The sequence below is a fragment of the Anopheles marshallii genome, chromosome 3 (genome assembly GCF_943734725.1).
Source record: "Anopheles marshallii chromosome 3, idAnoMarsDA_429_01, whole genome shotgun sequence".
Classification (NCBI taxonomy): Eukaryota; Metazoa; Arthropoda; class Insecta; order Diptera; family Culicidae; genus Anopheles; species Anopheles marshallii.
Window position 1 is genome coordinate 50,436,732 of NC_071327.1, and position 23,208 is coordinate 50,459,939.

Genomic DNA, 23,208 nt, shown 5'->3' on the forward strand with positions numbered 1-23,208 from the left:
TTATAATTCGCTATTTCTGGGAAATTGTCTGCTGTGAGATTGTCATGTGGTCTTAATAAACGTTTTCACTGTATCGGTACAGTGTGACGCTTGGCGTTTGAACAATGCTGAATTTTGAATGCTCTTCTTGGTGACAGGGAACTCATATGGAAAATCGCCTAACAATGATATATTCATTCATTTGTTCAAAAATCGAAGAAGCAAATTAGTTCCAACTAATTTCTATAGTATCTTCTTCTTCTTTATCGGCACAACCCTGCCATTCTTGGCGTGCCATTAATGGCGTTCTGTGACTTTATTTACCCGTAACTGGATAGTCAGTCCTAGCGTAGGGGGGATTGGTCTGGATGGGATTTTGATCCGATCCGTTCGTGTGAAGACCGGCGGTGTAGTATCCTCTCTGGATATATATCCCTTTGCCTTACATGGCAGCTTATCTATTTTTTAACAATAATGTCATAGGAATGGCCAACTACACTGGTAGCAGCGTCCATCCTCGACAGGACAGAGTCAAAATCCCATTCGGACCGTTCCCCCAAGGTTCACTATTCAACTACATGGTAAAGTACAGCTATTAAGCCAGAATTCATCCTAATGCCATGAATAAGACTATAATAAGAATTTATTGTTTGTTTTTGTTTATTAGAAATATAAGAAAATAGTAGCTCATCTAATATAACAGTACTCAACTCTACGGAATTTGTATCGGGTAAACAGATTATTAAAATGTCAATACGTTGCCTTCGTCCTTTCTTATCTCATGAGGCCTATGACGTTGGACATCATTTTTAGCATATTTAATCAGAATATTCTGATTTTCTGCCTAAGCATTTGGGGAAATATATTTAAATCCCAGATTTATATTTCCCATATTCATTATATAAAAAAGAATAGCATTTTTAATGTAATAATATCAAGTCAATCAAAATATTTTCCATTTTTTTTTTCATTCATCATTCGTTCCATTCAGAACTCGTCCTCAACTTTTCCATTTTCAATCTCTAAAAATCATTAAAAAAATCTTTATATACCTCCCCCGAGTTCACGTATACCGACCCAGCAACTTCTCGCTCCCATAAAGGCGATAACACTTTGCAGGACATTCTGTGGACATTCTCGTCCCGTTGACGCCCTACCATATCACAACCACAACTCGCCCTCCCTCCGTGACGGTGGAACACGTACAAGTGGTAAATAAAAATTTATGCTACCGCTTACGGCGCACGGGCAGCGAAACAGCGTTCATTTGCGCGCGAGAGAGGGTGCGTTTTATGTAGTGACCATGGCGTCCGTGTGTGTGCATGGTGTCGTGGTGTGCTGCTAACCGCCCGCGCTGCAATTGCTGGTCACATCACGATATCCGATGGTACGATTCCGTCTGGCTTTGCTGCTACAGATCCGGTACAGATTGTGTGCGCCAATAACCGGAATCCTCGTCTCGAATCTTCACGAGTTGCGAATTACTTCCCACTTCGCCCGGCGTTTGGCTAACGATGGCTAACCCCACCGGGAGATCTAATGTCCGGCTAGACGAGATGGCTATACTGTCGGGAGGAACAGGACACTACTCGGAGATGTACACCTAGCCGGCGGTCCGTTCTTTCATTAGCATATTTCCCGCAGGTTGGCGGCTAATTGGAACGCTAATTCGATTAGGATTGGGACTTATTGAATTTTATTCCTTCCAGCTTGTTGGACGCAGAGCAAACGAGTTCCTGGTACGGTGCCTCGTGCTGGGTCTAGTCATTCGCGCACAGTAGCGATGCTGCAATTGGTAGTATTTTTGAGTTCTTCGAAGGGAGTGCGATTTACTCGAGCTAGAGTTTAACCCATGCGGTACCGTTGGAATGTTGCCATCAACAATGCTTTGCCCAGTTTTGCACGATGCGATTTTTGTCCAGGCACGCATGGATCGTTTCCGAAAGCATACGTGTTGTGACTTTTTGTCAAAACATTCAGCAAAAAACTTTCGCTTTCCTTGTTTCCGTGCTAGCTGAATCGATAATTCTTCAGTTAGTCTAACTTGGAAAGACAACCAACATGAGGTTCTTGCTTCGACTTCTAGCAGAGTTCTTTCAGAACACAAAACACCACCTGTGCAGGTGTGTTTGCATAGCGCTTCAATGCCTGCTAGTTGGAAAGATTCTTCGGATTTCCGCTGTATCCGAGTGTTAGTGTGAGTGGGGGAAAATTAAAGCTTTGCTGAAAAACGACACAGAACAGATGAACGAAACAGAGGACATCACCGAAACAGATTCACACTTTGCTGTGAAGGTGAGAAACAGTATAGTTCGAGACGGGCGCGTTTTATGTGTCTTTTACTTTTACGATTATTGTTATGGTTATGAAGTTGAAATGACCTCCCAAAAATACATTTCAGAGACAGCGAGTGTTCAAAAAATGTTATACTTCCATCTAAAGAATTTCCTTTCAGCTAGAACATAGAGAATGGGACAGGAGAAAAAAAATACACGCAGGTATGTATTCGGACGTCCCTTATTTAGACCTTTCCTGAATAGAGGACCGTACAGCTGACCTCATCCTAATAGAAAAGATGGTTAATAGAGTGAGTTTATAGGCCGCACTGGTTCGCACTTAATCTCGTACGGCCGTTATTCATGCATCAGAGAGCAAACCTTGTCCTGTACTCCTGTCCGTACGGGGACCATCAACGTTTCTGTTTGATGGAGGATATGTGAGATCGTTGCTAAAAGCCGTTCCCTAAGCCATTTACCGAAAAAGGCTGCCGACCATCGCAGTGGGATTAATCGATCGGTGGATAAATGAGTCGTAAAGCTGTTGGTGTTGATGTGTTACGAGATGAAGCAGCAATACGAAAAAGGGCGCGAACAAGAAGCACAACCTCATGGTGCTTTGCGGGTGAATAATTTTCATCAATCGCTAATGACCCACGAGACACGAAGACAATGGTTATGCTATGTTGAGCATTCCATAAATATTGCTCTGGGAAAGACGAAGCTTAGAAAATGAGAATCGACCTAAAAGACAAATTTAGTGGTTGTTTTTAAGTGCATAGTAATCAAGAAATGAATGATTTTAATATCTTCGAATGTTAAGAAACTTTTGACTATGCTTAACTGTGATTTTGGCTTTAAAATTTGTTCGATTTATACGTCCTTGGAGCTAAAGCTTCCATTTTTTTTTCATATCATTTCAAACTTTAAAAACTATTTTCAACATTTCAATGGCGATACCTTAGTATGAAAAAAACATATTGAATTAGAAAGCAAATGCTTTACGCAACTTTTACGCTAACATCAACACTTTTTCATAAAAGATTCTAAATTAAAGTGAAATTCTCAAAAAATAGGCTTGTCATGCTCCTCACAACACCATCCCTACTCTCTAATTGTTCTCGTACTTTCCACAATCGGCACTACACTTACCGAGACACTACACTGACTATGCCTACCAACGGCCCCGAATTTCCAATCAAGGCTCTATTCAAAATCCGGTCCCATCGGTAGCGGTAATTACACCCATCGGTTATTTGACTCGATCGATCACACCAAGGACCTGAAAGCAGTAAAACCATTCAGCACGAATGATTGAAATGGAATTTCTGTTCTAGTTAGGTACTGACGAACCTGCTGGAAATTTTTCCCAGACGCCAAATTTTCCAGAGTGTCCGCAAAAAAGTATCTCAAGTACGGAGAGGCTTTCGATCTTGCAAGTAAAACGGCCATGGCAAATTTTGATTCAATAGAGAAAGGTCGAAAAGATCATTTGCTACAGTTTGGTTTTGTCAGCCATTACCAACAGATTGCACTGCACGAAACATTGGGTATATTCCGATGAATGAAAACTCGATTCTATACAGTCATATGCAACATTGCAGCTTACGAGAGGATAAGGGAAAGAGTAAAAGAAAAATTGTGATTCTTAACTGTTACAAAATTGTCCGTAAGGCCTGTCGATAGACAGACGAAAATCAGACAGTGTGAGTTTAATGGTCATCATTCAGACTCTTCACATTTTCAAATGTTGTTATAGATTGCATTTACAAGACGTGTCGCTCAAAATGAAAGTGAATAATCATCAAATTTCGTGGATCAATAGGTATGAAAAGCTTGAACATTCTTTGGTTTTGCCTATTTAATCAACATTGAAGCTCGAAGCTCTAACATTGAGGTGCATTCACTTTAAACGGATTTTGCTTTATAGTTTAATGAGCTTTTTCGGATGAGTTTTTTTCTGACATAAATATTTTCTTATGTTCAAGAAGAAGTCCTGCCGCTGTTTATGATGCTAATACCTCAGTTTTGATGTACAATTTCACGCCTCCCGATTCTTGGTTTATTATTCCATCCCGAAGGCAACCGTACCTCAAAGACTACGCATCCGATTAAACACCAGCCCTGCTGATAACCATCACGCACCGGGTCGCTTCTTTTCTGCAATCAGTTGCATTTTGCTCATTTGCGAAACCCATTTTCATCATCATCTTTGACTGCGCGACACAACCATGCATGAGCGACCAAGAAAAGAAGATCCATAATACAGAACAACACATTTTCTTGTCACTGCGTCTGTTTCCCATTTCATTCCCCTTGTCACGCCAATTGCCAGGCACGAAACAGAGCGCATAAAGCATCCGCAATGTTTGAGAGAGCTCGATTGGTACCTAAAATGAGGCTGCTTACTTTGTGCTAGGTGTGAGACAGTTTATCATCTCTCCCGGGCCGGGCAGGGTCGCATAAAATGAATGCATGATCGAGATAAAGGATGCATTCGTGCGTGGTAAAGCGTCGCAGTTGAAATCTACCTTTTAATGGTACATAGTGAACCTATTTTGGAAGGTGTTAAAAATTAATTCTGCCTTTTTTTCACCTTCGACGTTCAAGAGGGGAAGCTTACTGGATGTGGACTTTGTGGAACGTATCGTGGTTGTACATGAGTTCAAAAGTTCATGTAATCAAAAGCAAATCTTTGGAACAGTGTTGCTTTAATACTTTCATCAATTGTTCTGCTTTTCAAAAGTGTTTTCAATTATTATTTAATTTTCTAATATCTACCATTACCTTTAATACCTAGGACCTGGACAAAGGTCCAGCGTCAAAGGTGGTAGCGACGCCTGTACCACACGACAGAACCGGTACACAATTCCATCCGAACCGTTCCCCAGTTGTAAGGGTTGACTATCAGGCTATCTGGGAGTTCAAACAAAAAAACCAAATTTCTTAGCCAATGGCTTTATATTTTACCTTTCCAGATTATCATTCTACGACTGAAAAAGTTGTACAAACACCCTTTCGGAACTATCAATCATTGACTGAATGCCTCACATAGGGCTACCCGAACCATTTTGATTTAATAAATTGTATACAGCAAAACATACTCTATAATTCTATACTAAATCCAGTCTAATCCTGTCTTTGGATGGAAATCTAGTATGAGTTACAGAACTCAGTGGTACTACAAATATGGCACCAGGATATAAAATATCTAGTTAAAAGTGTACGGTTAACGGTAACGCTTTTCTTGAAAGTCCCGAAATATATCATATTTAACGTGAATTCACATATCAGTCTTTATGAAGCATTTGACATCCAAACACTCCAACGTACACTTTTAAACCAGGATATAAAGCATACTTCCTGGAATCAATTGCCAGCCAGGCAGCATACAGGAAAGCGGAAGATCAAATTATTGCATAGCCGTTCAGATTCTCGGAAAAATTGGACTTCAATCGAAAAAACTATTTCAAACCGTAAGGCAAGAATCGAGTTTCATTTAAACACCTCTGAGACGTCTGTCTCAGAGCCCCTTCGCCTCTGTCTCTGTGTCTCTCTCCCCTCCATACCAACCCATGAATACCTTCCTTGCCCCAAGATCATCGTATCCTTGTTGACATTTATTATAACACCACACTAGCGTGCTATCCATTACACTGCAAATAGCCTATCCGCTTACCGTTTCCCTTCAATCGGTGTGTAATGTTTTGTTTTGTTTTTCTGTGCCGTTGCTGTTTTGTATGGTTCCCTTCCCTTTCCATTAAAAAATAATCGCACCACACGTCCGCTGGCCATTCCGCTTCCGTGCTGCGTCGTTGGCAGTCGAAACCCGTCCATTATGACGTGACAACACGTTGTCACCAGCGGACAGCCCTGTCAAAACATGGCAGCTCCTTCCGGATCCGTGGTAAAACTCAACCACTTCACAAAAGTAATATGTGCCCCATGTTCTCACTACCACTCATTACCATGCGGCCCCGAAAATGGGTTCCTTTTGTGTCCGGTTCGTTGCGTTTCCTCCAGACCTCTTGTTTTAGCTCTTTATGTGTTCTCCACCGTAAAACAACAAAAAAGGGACAAGGTGAGATTGCACTCGCCAGCAAGCGATCGTCTATGCCGTCTGTTTGTCATTTCTTTGAACGGAATCCGAGCATGGTACGTACGAAAACGCACAACCGTTTTTGGAGAACACACCGGCGTCCGAACCAACTCCTTCACCAGGGGGTTCACCGAATGGTGGAACGATTCTCGGGAATGAAGCCATCAAAGTGTGAACAAAATGCTGCTATGAACGATGGTCACAACCGGCGTAACTCGAACTCGTACGAAAAACCGTGTATGCAAGCGGATTGTTGCCTTGCAGTCGTTGAGTCGTGCAGGAAGAAACGAAAGAAAAGGCTCCACCGCAAAGAGACCCAACTAGAGGGACGCATACAAACCACACAGCCGGTAACTCCACTCGGAGCCAGTTTAAAAGGTGTGATTAATCTTTCTCGCCAAAAATGCCTCACTTATCGGGGTCGTAATCCATTTTAACCGGAATCAGAACCCTTGCCGATGGCGTCCAAGGGTACCGGGGGACTTGTCAAACACGGAAAGCAAGTTGATGGATATTGCGGGGAAAAAAACAAGCTGACCTCTTTCGGGAGGTTTACGATGGAAACATAGAAAACACCCACACCCGCTCGTAAAAACTCACTCCGGAGGTTGTTAGTTTTGGCATCATTAGTGTTGGGTTCTTTTATTTCGGGTTACAGCAAACCATACCATTGCTGAGCTATGGGCCCCACAAGACACAGTCTTGTTAAAGCATCACATCACCTCTTTTGTAGTGGTCTCTGGTTGCACTAATGCCGATATCAATATTACTATCATTATGGTTGCTTTGCAATTCCAGCAGCACCACTATAAAGAATGAACTGCAAGCTGTTGCGCTTTGAAGTTCCTCCATCACGACCTTCCTACCGTCGTGTGCCATAAGCCATATCCACACTGTAGAACATGTGTTAGGGGCCAAGCAGTAACTTCGCACCATCCCTGGAGGTCCTGCATCGCAACCGTAGTCTTCTCAAGGCGTCTTTCACACTAACACCACGGGAACCGATGGAGGTAAACCACATGGGACAGGAGAAAAGTGTCAACATCATACAAAGGCCGATATGTCGGATATGTGACCGGCACCGTGGGTCGTGGCAATGAGAGGTACCAAAGAACTTAAAATACCCACAGCAACATCGATGCAAAACGATGTGACCGAAAAGTGAAAAACAAAACTAGAAGCGAAAGCCCGGAATATAAAGAGAGCAAAGTATTATGTTACGGCCACAACATCATTCCGTTAATGTTGTTCGTTTTTATTTTTCTTGGGTTGAGAACGACGAACATGTATGGGGCTTACGATCCATCTAATCCTTTCCCTGCAAGCGGCCAGTAATAAAAATAAAACAACGCTAGAATATGCCAGTGTACCGAAAAGCATCTCGGAAAAGTGATGGACCGTAAACAAAAGACTTGAGCCATGCCTTGCTTGTATTTCTTTCTTTTTTCTCCAGATATTAAAGAACGCTTTATTTTTTCTGGTTCATTTGGTCGGTGAGGCTTTATACAGGCGGTGTTACAGTAGGCTTTTATGGACTGCAATAGGTAGGCTTTCTCTGTTTTCTGTTGTTACGATTATTGTTCCAGTTTGCAGCAAGGATCATCCTTTTATAACAGCCTGACTGGGAGATCACCAAAGCCCCTATTTTTGGTACTTTTCTTAACCTTGTTTTAGGCTTTGGCACAAATGCCCAAATAGTCCTCTCGGGATACCGCTTTAGTTTGGAAGCTAGAATTTGGGAAGATTGGAATCTTTGCCCAAAAGGCAAATATACCAACTTGATTCTAAATCCCGGAAGGGTTTTGCTAAAAATAGAGTATGTGAATACATTTCTCCCCGGCTTTTTCCATTCAACGCTCCTTTAAGGATATTTTAAACTGATCTTGTTTTACATGCTTCACAATACGCTTAGCTTCCAATCAAAATCGTTCTCATCTTCAAAGAATCTATTTTAGAAGGAAGCTGAAGTAGCTTATTTATTAGAATCTTCCATCGTTTGTACTATTCTCTCCTTAACCTATTTGTCTTTAATTGTGTGTGTTTATTTATAATTTGTATTTTATTTCATATCTGTTGTTAATGCACTTAACAAAAACCTTTGTTTACAGGATTAAGAGAAAAAATATTCCACTATCTTTGATTTTTGTACACTTTTAGCCTTCATTCGATTCACACATGGATGAGATATGTTTGAATATAATAGCAACTGTGGGTCTCATTCGAAAAATGACGGTTAACTTAGTGTCCTAAATCCCGCAATTGTTTTTATGTGGATACTTTCTTGGATTATTTATGTGACTGTTAGAGTCCTCTATGGGACCGATCGACTGTTCCGCTCCCTTCATGCTGGAACGAAATCAATAAACGATATTGGACTTATTGCGGGTGAAGGATAATATGGAAACCCGGGCTCTTTTTATTTGGAACCCAATTCTTTTGGGTACCTTCCTAGACGATACTATGATTCCATATCATATTTCAATGTAACATTTCCTACCATAATGCTTTGTTTCTGCCAATTCACCATATACAATACAGCCATAGTGATCCGGTTCTTGTCAGTATCCGTAGCTTCGAATCGCTTCTTCCTCTAATTTGATGACGATGTTTCCCTGGCTTTCACACCATCATTGCAAAATGCAAAAAAAAAACAAAATGTTATTTGTTATTTTATTGTCAAATTGTAAAAGTATGAACATTTAATGAAATGCAGCAGACCCACCTCCTCCCTTCCCCCCTTAACCCATCTCAAACCCTCTTCCTCCCTTACCCTCCATAACTCGCACGAAAACACACCCACGACCAATGTTTAAACAACTTCATTTCTATAAGCACATACCACATGAGTTTTACAAATTTATTTTTTTCCTTCTTTGTCCTTCATTATTGTACTCAAAATATAAACAAAATATTAATTCTTCTTCATATCCTCCTCATTCTTTTTCTTATCGTTTTCTTTTTCTTATTTTATCTTATTGTTCTTATTCTTCTTCATCTGGGATCTCACACCAAACAATATGTCGTACTGGCATGACCTGGTCACCAATCACCGTTTCGCATCGTACATGTTTATTAAAAATGACACAAATTCCTTTTTTTACATTTAAAAAAACACGGTTGAATTCCACTAGTAGTTGTAAAGAATGGCAAGAGTGTTATCACTGGACACTTATTTTAATATTATTACTGGATGGCTATAGTTTGTGCAGCTTTCAATATGCACTCAACTTTAAGTATTTTCGCTTTTCAAGTATTACTTTGAATGCTTTTAATTTCTACCACATTTTGCGTTAAATTACATTTACTTTGAAATACTTTTAAAACAGGTTGTACAACCCGATTCGCAAAGGCTTAAATTAAAAATTAAAAACGATCGGTTTATAATAGTTTGTCTTAGTGCAAATGTGTACGTTTGGACCAATGGTTACAAAAACTTACGTCTTTTCCAAAAGAAGATGGTTCAAAAAAGTTCTTAATGTTACATCATCCTCAGCGAGGATAGCCAACTGCAGAGGAAACTCGTTTTTGGCTTTGGTCGCCAACTTACCGCATGCACTTTGTATCCTTCCCTGTCCGTCACTTTGGCTCCTTCCACTGCAGGGCAATTTGCTGATAGACGGTGAACCTCATCATCTTCAAAGACCTAGCTTCCGCCTTTGTGGCGTACCGAACTTCTTCACCAGCGACCGGTCGCATATAAATTCTTAAGATTTTCGTCATCGTTTGCGAGTGGTGCTGGCTGTCGAGATCTTTTAATAAACCCACTCGCGTGGCCTCTTTCATCTTCATTTAGGACAACTTCGGAGTTCACAGAGGGAGGAGAGAGGACAATTTTCATTACGGGGTTTTGCTATTTTACAAACCTCGTACTGGTGGTTGTCTTTCTTCCGTTTCGGTTCACATTCCCCATGGACGCATTACGAGTTGCACCAAACGACAGTACCTTCTTGACGTCTGATGTCTATTTCACGTTGCGTTGAAATGAGATGAAGTTTTCCAAGTTCCATCCATTGACAGCGTCGAAGATGCTCAGCTCGGTTCAAGATGGGTTGTAGAGTACCTTTGTAAACGCTGTCGCCCCTGCTAAAGTCTAATGTTTCCGGATGAAAAATCAATCCACACTGTGAAGAAGCATTGCTGCGTTAAATCCGGAGAAATGGATGATGATTAATAAACGGTACAGCTTCCACTGGCCGTCTCTTTGGCGCGTTGTTGTGGCGGCGATGCATAATTCCCCTGGGAGTTGATTAAATATTAAAAATTGGCTACGAATTATTACCCATTCCCATTGAGGTCGGTACGGTAGAAATACTCTTACGTCGTCCGGTGCGAGATGGTTCGAAGATTGATGAGGGGTTGTATCGTAGACAGGACCAGCAGACTGTTGGAGTAAGCAGTCGAGTGCATTGCAGTCCAATCGTTTTGGTTTCGAAATCGTTCGGCAAATCTGTTGCGCAAATAGACCAAGAACGTAGATCGTTGTGCCACTCGTTGCCTACATCATCTTTAACGACAATCACCGCACCGCCATCATTATTGGTCGCGAACGTACAAAAATGGCATATCTTTAGCGCTACTAGCGAGGGCACCGTTCGAGTCTAGTCTTTGAAATAATATTTACTTTTAATTAAAAATGCAACGATGAATAAAAATCCCCTATTTTCTTGTTATCGGTCGTAACGTTGACGTTCTACTCGTTCTCCTCGAGCAAAAAAAAGGATTCCAACCCGTTGCCAACGAACAAAGCGTGCGACTGTTGTGGTGAAGGGATGATAGGATTGTAATTGAGTGAATGAGCCCCCTCTCCGCCGCCCTTCGTGGTATCATCCGTCGAGTTGTCCGTGCCGTACGTTGCCATAGGTTGATGACGTACATTATTGATATTCTGGAATGCGCAAAATGTTTCACCCTCACCGCCGTCTGGCTCATTCAATTGTTTCATCCGATGATGTACACCTTCGTATACTGAGCGAAGTAAGATTTGTTTAAAATATTAAGAAATGAATGCAAACAAATATATTCGGATCGTGCAGGTTTTGCTTTGCATGTTTAACGTGCTTTTGATATATTTATGAAAGGAATTCTGAAAAGGATAGCACGACTATAAAAATGACACTAAAATGCATTCATTATATAATAAATGGTCGATATTGTATACAATTGGGAATTACAATTGGCACCAAATGGGAATTTGTTACACTGTCATTTAAATAAAGGAATTCCGTTTTAACTTTGTAATATTGAATAATTTTTTGAACATCGCTTTACAAAAACTTTATACACCTAATTTTGGTCCCGATGAAAAATACATTTTAGGCAGAACTTTATTGCTCAAATTTGATGTACCCAATGATTTCGACCAAAACATTGGCCAACGTGCAATGTAAGTACCACAGGTTGAAGAGCAGTTTTGAATTTCTTGAACCAACCATGATTTTGCGTTGGTCAGCAAATGCTTAACACTCTAGAACAGCCATTGCTGATACAAATCTACTCAACGCACAATCCCAGTCTGGTTTTTGCTTATTTACGTGATGTATCCCAGTATTTGCAAAACTGTTCCGCATACAAACGTAAAGTACCCGATAGCGATGCACGTGGTCAGTTGTTGTAACTCTTCCCTAAAAATTGTCCTGAAGAAAAAGGGTTGAATCAACACGGACACTTGAACGAACCGAGCACGTAAATTAAATATTTCTCCCGCCAGCAGCATTCATAGTCCAGAAGGAAAGCAGACGAATGTTGTATAAAACCTTAGGGGAGAACCGATTTCCAATGTCCAACAACTACCGGTCAGCAGAAGTCTGTTGCGCGTCACTTGCTGGCAAAAAACAAGAGGGTGAAACATTATTTATTATTTTGTGATTAGCATGATATATTAAAACCGTTCCATTTTCCACATTCGTCGATTACTGTGAAGGATTACAATTCCACTTACTCCCGGGTAAAAGGGGATCAGAACCCAGAACAGCTGCTTCAATCTTAAAACCCTCCGTCTGCAACGGCTGACTTGCATTCTAATGATGGAAAACGGTCCACCACGCACATATTAGCCGCCTGTGCTGTGCCGCCTGTGTAACTGTTGCCTAATCCTTGATGTTTGTTGTTGATTTGATCACCTGAAGTATGGTGGTGAACGTCGATGCGTTCACATTTTATCTTGCAAAATACGAAGCGGCAGCATGGGGTTTACTGCTTCGGCAAAATTAAATGCAGCAGCTCATGTACGCCCACCGTACAGTCAGATGGGATGGCAATTAAAATGGTTTAATCTCCATGTTCATATTAACAGGCACGGCTGGGATGCTGCATAAAGCCTGTCGGCTTACCCTTGTCGGCGTGAAATATTTTGGAAAGAGTTTTGCCTTTTATGTCTTAGCTTTAAGTCGTTCTGTTAGTACATATACCACACCAGGAGTGTAGATTGCTCTTCCAAAAAAGTTTTTCGAAAATTATGAACAAACAACGAAATACACTCTGATAGCTTAGCTCTAGTGGCTCAACAAGATAACCGAAATGGAGGAGTTAATGGAGAACAAGGATAACGCGTAGTAAATTATGTAAATAAGTGTGCTGGATGCATTTAAATATTTGATAGTTTAATTTCAAATAAATCTAAACACAAAACTACAGATAGCAAATCAAACTGAGAAAATTTTAATTTCGGGCGAATAATGCTCGAATTATTCAAATTAATCAAATCTTATTTAATTCTCATAAGTGTGTATTTTTGACTAACAGTTTTTTTTATGGATTCCAGTTATTTAAGCTCGAACTTTTTCAAACGCAATTGCATTTCATGGAAGCAACTTTAATATATTACCAGCACACGTTCGGCTCCATGCAATACCACCGGAACGCCGTACGCTTCAACATAATCAGATTTTAATCGCACTCCCTAATGGACAATTGAACATTGTCCTATGAAATCGGACATGAGCACTGAGTGACGCTAACAAAAACAAATTAAAAAAAAAACAGAATACCGGTGAACCAAAAAAATCCTCATCAGTTCAGCACGGATCAAACATTTTAATTTATCGACACTCATGTGCCGCGACTCAACCCACCTATCCCATTCCACAGCTTTGAAGAGTGAAAAGATTTAATAAAATGATAAAAGCCTGGCCGTTCTCGTTAACCAGTGACAGTAGCAGTGGTACCCGCCGCTATCTTCACCTTCACCATCAGCAAACTCCAATCCTCCAAATGCATCACCAGCTGCAGCTAGGCGTTGGTGCTTTTGCGCGAAGTGAACACACAAGAAAAAACATCGTGCACACAAAATTATGCACAATCGCGAACGAGCGCTACGATCAAACTTTTTTAATATAAATTTATGTCTTCTTCAATAATACGGTGCGATTCGTTCCGGCGTCCCTTACTCCCTGTGAAGCACAGTGAAAACATCCGGAAGCATCCTAACTAGACCAATTTTACTTATACCTCCCCTGAAGCTTGGCTGAATCTGTGGGAATTGAAATCAACCAAAAAACTGTGGAATTCTGTTTGTCTCTGTTAGTAAGCGAGTGCACAAAAAACTGGTATTCCACCACATCAACGATGGACACGGATCTTTGCGGCTTACGGCAAAAATGTGCTTTTAATCTTCGAAAGCAAGCTTTATACTTCTTCCATTTCAGAGGATGACCGTGCGAAAGCTCTCGTTTTCCGCACAATCAAGTTTTGCTTCCGCACAGGAGCCAGCGTGTTTTTTCGTTCGTCACTAACAAACTTTACCAGTCCGATGTTCTGCATTCCTATTAGGGAAGTTTTATTAAAAGATGCAATCGAAATTCTTACTGAAAAACGTGTCACTCGAGGGAACAATTTTTGGTTGCATTCAGTTGTGGATGGGCCTTCGTTTTTCTTTTTATTTTAAAATGTCCGTAATTGAATGTTGATAGAAAGGCGTAAGATAGGTAATTTCATTCGTTTTTACTTTTCATGCATTCAAATTTGTTTACATTTTGATTGTATTCTAATTCTCTAAAATTATTTTTAATACTGTATAAAGTGAGCTTAATTAATAAAGCCATTTTTATTTATTCATCCATTTTGGTGGCCATTGTCGTATTTTCAACACCGCTTGTACTGTCTTTTACACACTACTTGTGTTGATTTTGAACAATTCGCACTAGGAATTTGCTTCTTGCTCTTAGGCTTATCCTGGAAATGCAAACAACAACCAGTTTAATTTAATCACTCAAGTGATTCTATGAAAATTAGAGTGAATGAAATTCTATTACAGTTTATTTAAAAAAAAAAAACCCATTAATAAATATACAAATAAACATCAACATAAATATAAAATAAAATAAAACTAACTTTAAGGGATGTCCTTACTAAGCTACCATCTATCATGCTTTTTGTCTATTTACTAAATTTGGGTGATACGGAGTGTCACACAGAATTCACAGTTTGGAAAAGTAATTGTGAATTCCCAGCCAGTGTGATTAGCATGCAATATAATCTATAGCTGCATGCAATACGACCTTTATGGAATGGAAAAAAAAAACATTATGAGCAATGATATAACCCCTTGTTTTATCTAAAACTTCACCACAACTACATAATTTACTATTATTAATTATTTCGATTTCGAAACCAGTTCATTATGCGGTGCCAATAACCGCTGGTTGTGTTTTCGACTCAGTTGGGCAGTTCCGATGGCGCTAATCTAATCAAAGGATGACCCAGTTCCATAGAAGAAGCTTCAAAGTGCGAATTACGACTTTTTTCCCGTTCCACTGTCCATTCCTCTCTGGACTCACCGTAAGCCAAAAGCACACGATATGCGAATGTTGCGTGATTGCCACATTCCCTTCGGCGGCGTGCTGTACTTTTTTTCTTTCGCTTGCTTTTCCGTACTATTGGCCTTTCATTTACTTTCTTCGGACGCTCATTTCGTGATTGATTGAGTTTGGTTAACGAGTTTCCTTTCCGTCAGTCTCGCTTTTCGATTTGCTCTCATTCCGTTTTCTTTATCCGTTATCTCAGTCCTCGATTGCTTCTAATTACGATTGGGCTGAAGGATCCACCGATAGTGTACAGTTAGCGGAAGCTAATATTTCCTCCATTTTGCTGTCCTGAATATTCTAGTTCTGTGAACATGAAGCAAATAAACTCCAGCACCATCTTCTACGGCTTGTATTGACTTAGTTAATGAAGCAGGTGAACGAGCGAAATTAATCGCACATAACCGGGAGCGAACAAAAAAATCGCAAGGAAAACCATTCCCTGCAGCATCGTTACCAAAATCACGTGCATGTGTTGGTGATGGGAAAATTACTAACAATCAAAAGCAGATGGTAGGAGAAATATTGTTCCGGGTTGGATTACTACCTTCACGATCCAATCATGATCCTTTTAGGGAAAGAAAGGAAATCAAGGCTACGCCTTTGTTCTCAGAACGATCGAAATCATTCTGTTCGACCGCCAACACGTAGCACAAACTCTCTCAAGAGGGCTGTATACAAGACACCTCGAAATGTGCAATTGACTTTGTGGTGAAATTTCGTTAAAAGCCAATTGAAAAGGATGATTCTAATAAATCATTTAACTCATCCCGTTTGCGTGCGATCCATCTCCGATCTTCGTTCGACCGATCTAAAGTGGTTCATCTTTCATAGCAGTTTAGCGCGCGAGGCCGTTACCGTAAGCCACCAGGCGCGTCCATTTCGTGCTATCATTACGCTGCATTTCTGACTGTAGCGCCGGATGCGCGTGAAACACTTGAAAAAATTGAAACGTTTTTTTTCCCGCTACCAGTGCTGTGAACGTGTCCGGAAACGAATTGCTCGATGTATGATGTGCTCCATTCCATTTTGTTTTTTTTTCAACCAACAGCAAGCACCACCTTACGCGCTCCCATTGCCCAACCACTCACGTTCGGTGAAATGTTGCGATGATTCACGATTGCCAATATCGCAATTTGATTTTCCCATCCGTTTGCGTGCATTCCATTTCCTCGGATCTGTATTGTGCCGAGAAGGATAACGGTACGCGTATGTTTGACTTATTACCTTTCGCAATTGGAAAACCAAAAATACAGTGTGCCACGGTACCACAGCGCGTGGAGCAATTTCTCATCGGACCCTTTTTTCCTTTCGTTTTCTCTCACACCTATGTGAGTGTGCGACTGGCCACTTCCGTGGGGTGTCGCTGCACAAAGGAATGGTACCGAACCCGAACGCTACTTCTTCAATTATCGATAAAGGAGACAGAGGAAAAATGAAATCCTAGCCTATCGCTCGTTATCCGATGAAGATAGGTTATGATTGCACAACAACAGCATTGGCATGACTGGTAAAGTTTCATTGGACAGAAACATTTTTTTCTCCTTTTATGGAATGAACCCATACAGACTTCGGATCAGCAATCACAAAAGATGCTTCAAATCATTCACCAGTTGGAGGGTTAATGAAAAAGTGGCTGGTGTGAAGAGAAAAACGGACGCAATAGCGTTTTGCAAGGCAATATTGTAGATTTGTAGATAAATTGATCACTTAGTGGTACAAAATTCGACCACAATGCGTCCGTATTGATAACTATGAACAAAAATCACTCATCATATTCCAAATCCGTGTGAGATATTTGTCTTTATGCAAGGAATATTTTATCTCCTTTAATTGGCCCTACATAACACATTCATGTAACGAACACATTAAAAGACTCCACACAACACGCACTCATGCATAGAAAACCACGTAGCACAGTTTTTTGTTCTGGATCTATTCTACTTAATTTAATTCGATCGATCATCATTGCTAATTGGTTCAATCGAATTGGTTTAATGTAGTTTAAAAAAAAGATCACTTCAAATACCGACTCATGAAATTTATAAATTACACACGAAACAAACGCACTTCCAATTAGTGTTGAAGGGGTGTAGTAACTTTATGTTTCGCTTCGGTTACAGTCACCCCTGCAACGTTACGGATCGAATAAAAAATCAACTGCAAGTGCTGTTTGTAGTTATCATCCGTAAACCATCCTATTAAAATCGTTTCCTCATTTCATTCAGCCAAAGAGTGTCCGCCCTCCACCATTACGCCGTATCCCCACGGGTAAACAAGTTCACAATATATCTATTTACCGTATGTTAAAAAACAATCAAATTATTGCAGTTATATTGTTTGTTTGACGAAAAAAATTGTTTTTATTCTATCCTTTTTCACTATTACCAACTATGAAAAGCAAGTCCTCTGTGTTGTTAATGGCAATCAATAGCGTGCTACATCGGTGAAACTAAAGTACGGGCCGGTTATGTTGATAGTAAACGGCAAAATAATTTATTTTTCTCATTTGGTTCTCCATGTAATCACGAGTCATCATTAGCATGAGCCTGGTCATTATGCTACATGCAATTTTTGTTGCTGCATTTGACAGCTTTGAGTCCCGGGCAAATTTCATTCCAACGAACAAAAGTACAATATGATAATAATGTTAAAAATGCTTGAAAACATAGCAGACAAAAAATATTTGACATTCGTTATTATTTCGCAGTAAATCTATTCAAAACATATAATTTTTTTTGTACGAGATGCCATAAATCGCCGGCATACATTTCTGTCTGAGGATGTGTGTAATGTCAATGGAACTCATCGAAACAAAATTGTCGGATGCTTTAAGTATACTTCAAACGACCAATTCCTGGTTCTGTTGTAAGGTTGCACTTTAACTTTAATTTCAAGTTGAGGGCCTTGCAGAAATTTGTTTCATACATTTAGTTTTCTTTCTTTATTCGTGAAATTTATCCAAAGGGTGTTGATGTAATTCAAAATTTCATGGACAATTTGTATTAGAACTTACAGAAACATTGTGATAGCTTAACTCTAGTCAAAGTTTGATCAAAGTTTATCATTCGCAAAAACGGAATACGCCAGGAACACTTCGTAAGCTTGGACATTTTTGTAGTGTTTTACAGCGTCGATAGTTTGGGAAATATTCAATCAAAAAATATACATCGAAAATTTTAAAAAATCTTAAATTCAGCATATTCATGGATGATTAAGTATGAGATAAATTGATACACCTACTTTACAAAATATATTTCAACAAAATTGGAAACAATAAAAGCAAAAGTTGAAAGTATCAAATTCAAAATTCATTCATTTCTAATTTTAGTATATGCCTAGTATTAACAAGAACGCCACGGAACATTGCAATAAAAAAAACTCGATGAAAAGACAATATTCTAATCAGAAACCAGACATCCTTACATTAAGTGCTACCTGAAACATCATCAAAAACCATTTCCAATAGTGAGTGACAGGTAGGAAAGATTGTTTTCAACCTAAATCCCGCCAGGGAAATACTTCGCAGTACCAGTTACTAAGAAAGGTTTTGAAAAGGGTCACCATTGTGATTTGGACAGGTTTCATTAAAATTTCCTTCACCATAAGAGCACTGGTCTTGGCAAATTGAATTGACCAATCTTAAGCACGCGACGGTAAGCGTCGTCAAACAGGAATGGGATTTATAAAATGTAATTTAGACAATAAGCTTTCGTTATTCGGCCGGTTTTGTGTTTTAATTTACGACCGTTATTTTATAGCGATCGAATGGTTCTATGCTTAAAAGAAACAATGCTTCCGGGCATTCCACGGCGATTGGGCACGAATTAGGGAAATTAATCCACACAACAAACCGATTTCCGATGCACTTTTGCAAATGAAATTGGTGCGAAACAGTTATCTGAAATAGTTTTACCATTCCTTTCTTTGGCGAGTAAACTAAGAACGGTGAGTGTATATCGGGTAATCAATTTAAATGCATTCAGAATTATGTGCCGTGCACCTTTTGCTTGTTGTTTGCTTCTTCTGTTTGCAGGGAAGAGTTTCTGCACACCGCGGGTAAATTTCCTTACAGATCCTTAACAACCGCATGTGTTTCTTGTCTAAATGCATCGCTAAGTGTAGAGAAACGGAAACAATCGGTGCATAATTGATTACGAATTAGTTTGGAGTTGAGATAAAGGATGGAAAAAATAAGGATGGCAGATACAATGGCTGAGTACTTTTATCTTGCTTTGTACTTCACTAATCCACCCAAAACTACAATTGCATTGGCGCCTCAGTAGGAATGTTAATTCTTGAATAATAAAAGATTCGACTTAAATGGGCGAAACTGGTTTGTTTGCATAGCAAAAAACTTGAAATATATAAAAACGCGATATAAATATCACTATATGAACACCTTAACCATGTCTTATGTAGACACTGCCTAAATGTTACCCACTGAAATAATGTGATTTTAAGAGCACTATCACATGCCTGGTAAACCATTGTGGCAGATTATTGCAAACGGCCAAGTTACATCCGTATGGATGAAATTTCACAACCTGCTCAAAGCACTCGAAATGGCCCGGCGTAAGTCCTAACCACGCACAAATGGCCAGCTAAGCGGAAGAAGCCGGATCATCGTCAGCTCGCCTCCAACGGTGAGCATGAGTGGTTTCCATTTCAAGCATTTCCCATAGGTCAGACCAAGAATTGTTGATGATGAAAGCCGCTACCGCTGATGGCTTGCAGCTTGCAACAAACCGAACATTGGCACTTGGGTTGGATCAAACGAAATGAATATTAATTATAACTTTGTTGGCTTTCCAGATGCCGCCCAGATGCCGACCTTACGGAAAGCGGAAGGTAAATTAAATCGATGTTTGCCTTTGCTAGAGTTGAATTTCAAAAGACTCTCGCTTTCCCCGTCAGCCCTGCTTATTGGCCATCTGGGCTAATGACAAACTAGAAGTAGCAAAGCGAAAATGCAGCTGGCGTACGAATCATAAGGCATGATACAAGGGAAACTACACGCGCTGAGTGGGATTTGCTTTGATCAACTCAATCAGCAATCGAAATCAACAACAACAATTCAACGACCGCAGACCCCGCAACACAGGCGGTCATATAAATTCATGTCTTGCACTGGCTCTGGACTGGAAAGGAAGCGATTCCTAAAATAGTGGTAGCATGTTATGCCTTTATTAATAAACGAACTAGAGTAGTGTGGGATGAATCCTTTTCGAAGGTCAGTTTGCAATTCAACACACAAGTGCGTTTCAAATTTCGATAAACGGTACATTTTATTTACCAACTTTCTCTTCTACAAAGGCCCGCATATCGACATACAAGATGTTTGTCGTAGAACTCTTACACAAAAATGTAGCTCAAATCGTGTTATCTGTTTATCTATTTATTTTATGTACCTATTCTATATTTATTAATTTGAAAGCATTTACCGAATCATCAACGTAACATGCCCAAATGCTTCAAAAAATTTACGTTAATTTTACTTAGTTAGGGTTTATTTATTCATTTTACAACAAATAGGATAAATGTACCAATATTGGTTCTAGTACCATTAGTGATAGAAAATATGTTTCTCTATGAAGAAGCAACGTTAATCACCATTAAGCATAGTGAATTTAACGAAAAATTCACTTTTTTGTTAATGTTATATCTTACCAATAATGGTGCTATGGTTCCTAATGTAGTGGTATCGTGTACCAATCATGCCTCTATTTTTTGTTCATTACTTTATCACTAACACTCCCATAACACTGAGGTAATTATTCAGATCCATTGTCCATCTTCCGTATGTCATGCATGACATTTTTTTTGAGTTTGGAAATTAATTTGTTCCTTAAATGATAAGGTAGACTATTGCTTCCCTTAAAACTTGACCTGTGCATTGATTTGTTTATTACATTCAATCCTAGTAGCCTGCTTTTGTTGTTAATTTTGTTTGGCACGAGTTTTCTATGCAATTGATACTACTTGTGAAATTGAATCTACAAGTTTTGATACTCTGATACGTAGATATGTTTGCATTTCATTTAAATGAATATGTAACAATTGTGGGCAGTCAGAAAATTTAATTTATTTCTTTAGCGAACTTTTTATTTTCATATTGATCTTCGCTGCCCGTCAAATGGTATGTTTTTGGCAATTACCTATAATTAATCTCCGTTTAAAATGACAAATATCCGTTTCTGAACATGTTGTGTTACTTGTGAACGGCTATCCTAGTATCTGAAACAGTATGCAATAACTTCTTTGATGAAGGAAGCGCTCCACATATAAGCACTGTATAGAACACCGAGTAACAACCGTGAGACGGAAATGAATTTGCAATTGGTTGACCTGCTTTTGCCATTAAGCCAAAAGCAGTAGCCAAATCTAGACGATGGAAATTTTAAAAAAATCATAAAACACTTTGGATGACCTGCTGGTTTTTTTCTGCTGCTGAAAAGGAAATCGAAAAAATACATTATGGTAATCGCTTTTTCTTAGCAGCTATTTTTTTTTTTGTATCTCTTCATGCTGTGAACTAGAGTGGTTGCCAATTTATTCTTTTTTTTTCGTTCGACAAACCGACTACCCTTTGCAACCAACTAGTTCTATGGAAAATCCTGCTTAATTTTTGTTAGTCTTATTCTATTGAACTCCTGGCTTGTTGTGAAGCAGTTCCGGTAGTTTTCCTTTATATATATATTTTCTCACCGTCCGTGGGGTTATTTTGCCTAGAGAGATGGTAGCCTTCAACATCAGGTTTACCGGCCAGCTTCCAAGTGGCTAGCAGGCTATAAATCCTCCTAAGCAAATAAATTACTTTGTTTCGACAGTGTTGAAATAAAAATTTCCCAGATTTCCACTGCTTTTTTCAATCGTTGCTGCAAGGAAAATTGGACGTGTGATTTTCTGTGTGTATGTAAGAGAAAGGGAGGATTTGTGTGTACAGTTTCAACAGCTTCCGGACCGAGCAAAGGACACACAACTTAGTGTTGGGGAAGCAAACGAAAAGGCAAACGTAAAAACATTCCCAGCAACGAACATTCATCTCAAATCTCCAGTCCTTCGACAGCACCGCGGGGTCAATTTAGGGTCAGTTCGAGATGGTGTGCTAAGATTGACCGAATGCGATCGCTACACTACACACATATCACACTGGGCAAATGTTCAAAATGTGGTCCCTTTTTAGTGTGGTGTTTTGGGCAACAAAAAACCTTACGACCGCCGGGAGGACAGCTAGATTATTTCCGTACCCAATCGTACGCTAGGGGTAGCAGGAGAACGAACCGGCAGCGAACGCTGCTCGAGTTTACCCGCGCACGTTCGATTTCGCAAAACCGTTGTCAACGGGAATGTTTTCTCGCATCCGTTCGCGCGTGTCATGGCTGGATCGAATTGCGCGATTGGACGTTTTTAATTTCCGCTTCACACATACAGTCTGTTAGCATCGTTCGATCGCGAACCTGAAGAAGAAGACCTGGTGAGTGCTTTTGCATTTTGGGGTTTTGCAAAATGTCATCAAACGAATGCGAATAACATATGAATCTTATAGATCGATTTTACCAACTTGTGATACTGTCAGGGGTAGATTTGGAAGTGAGTTAAAGTGATGGTTGACTGCTCACGCTAGTGAAAATAATTGCAAAGTAAAGATTCACCGTTGAAGTTAAAATAAAACAGTATCAAGTAAAACAAAATCTATTTCCTTCCTTTATACACGCTAAGGAAGCCGCATTGTGTTGTTATTGCTGACATAACCGAGTGAATCTCTAAGATCATCAGTTTAACAGTTATCAACAGTTAGATGATCATAGTATTGTTTTTATTATTTTTTGAGAAATTACAGGAGCTTCATATAAACGCATTTTGTATGAGACCTTTGTGTTAATATAAAAAAAAAAGTTAAAAGTTCAATTAAGGATGTGTGAAACACCTCAAATATATGACAAAAAAACATTTTAACAATAAATGAAGAGAACCGAGAATTTAAAAAAATCACAAAAAATATAATCCATAAGAGAAAAGAGCATTTACCTAAAAAAAAAGATATAGCCCTGTC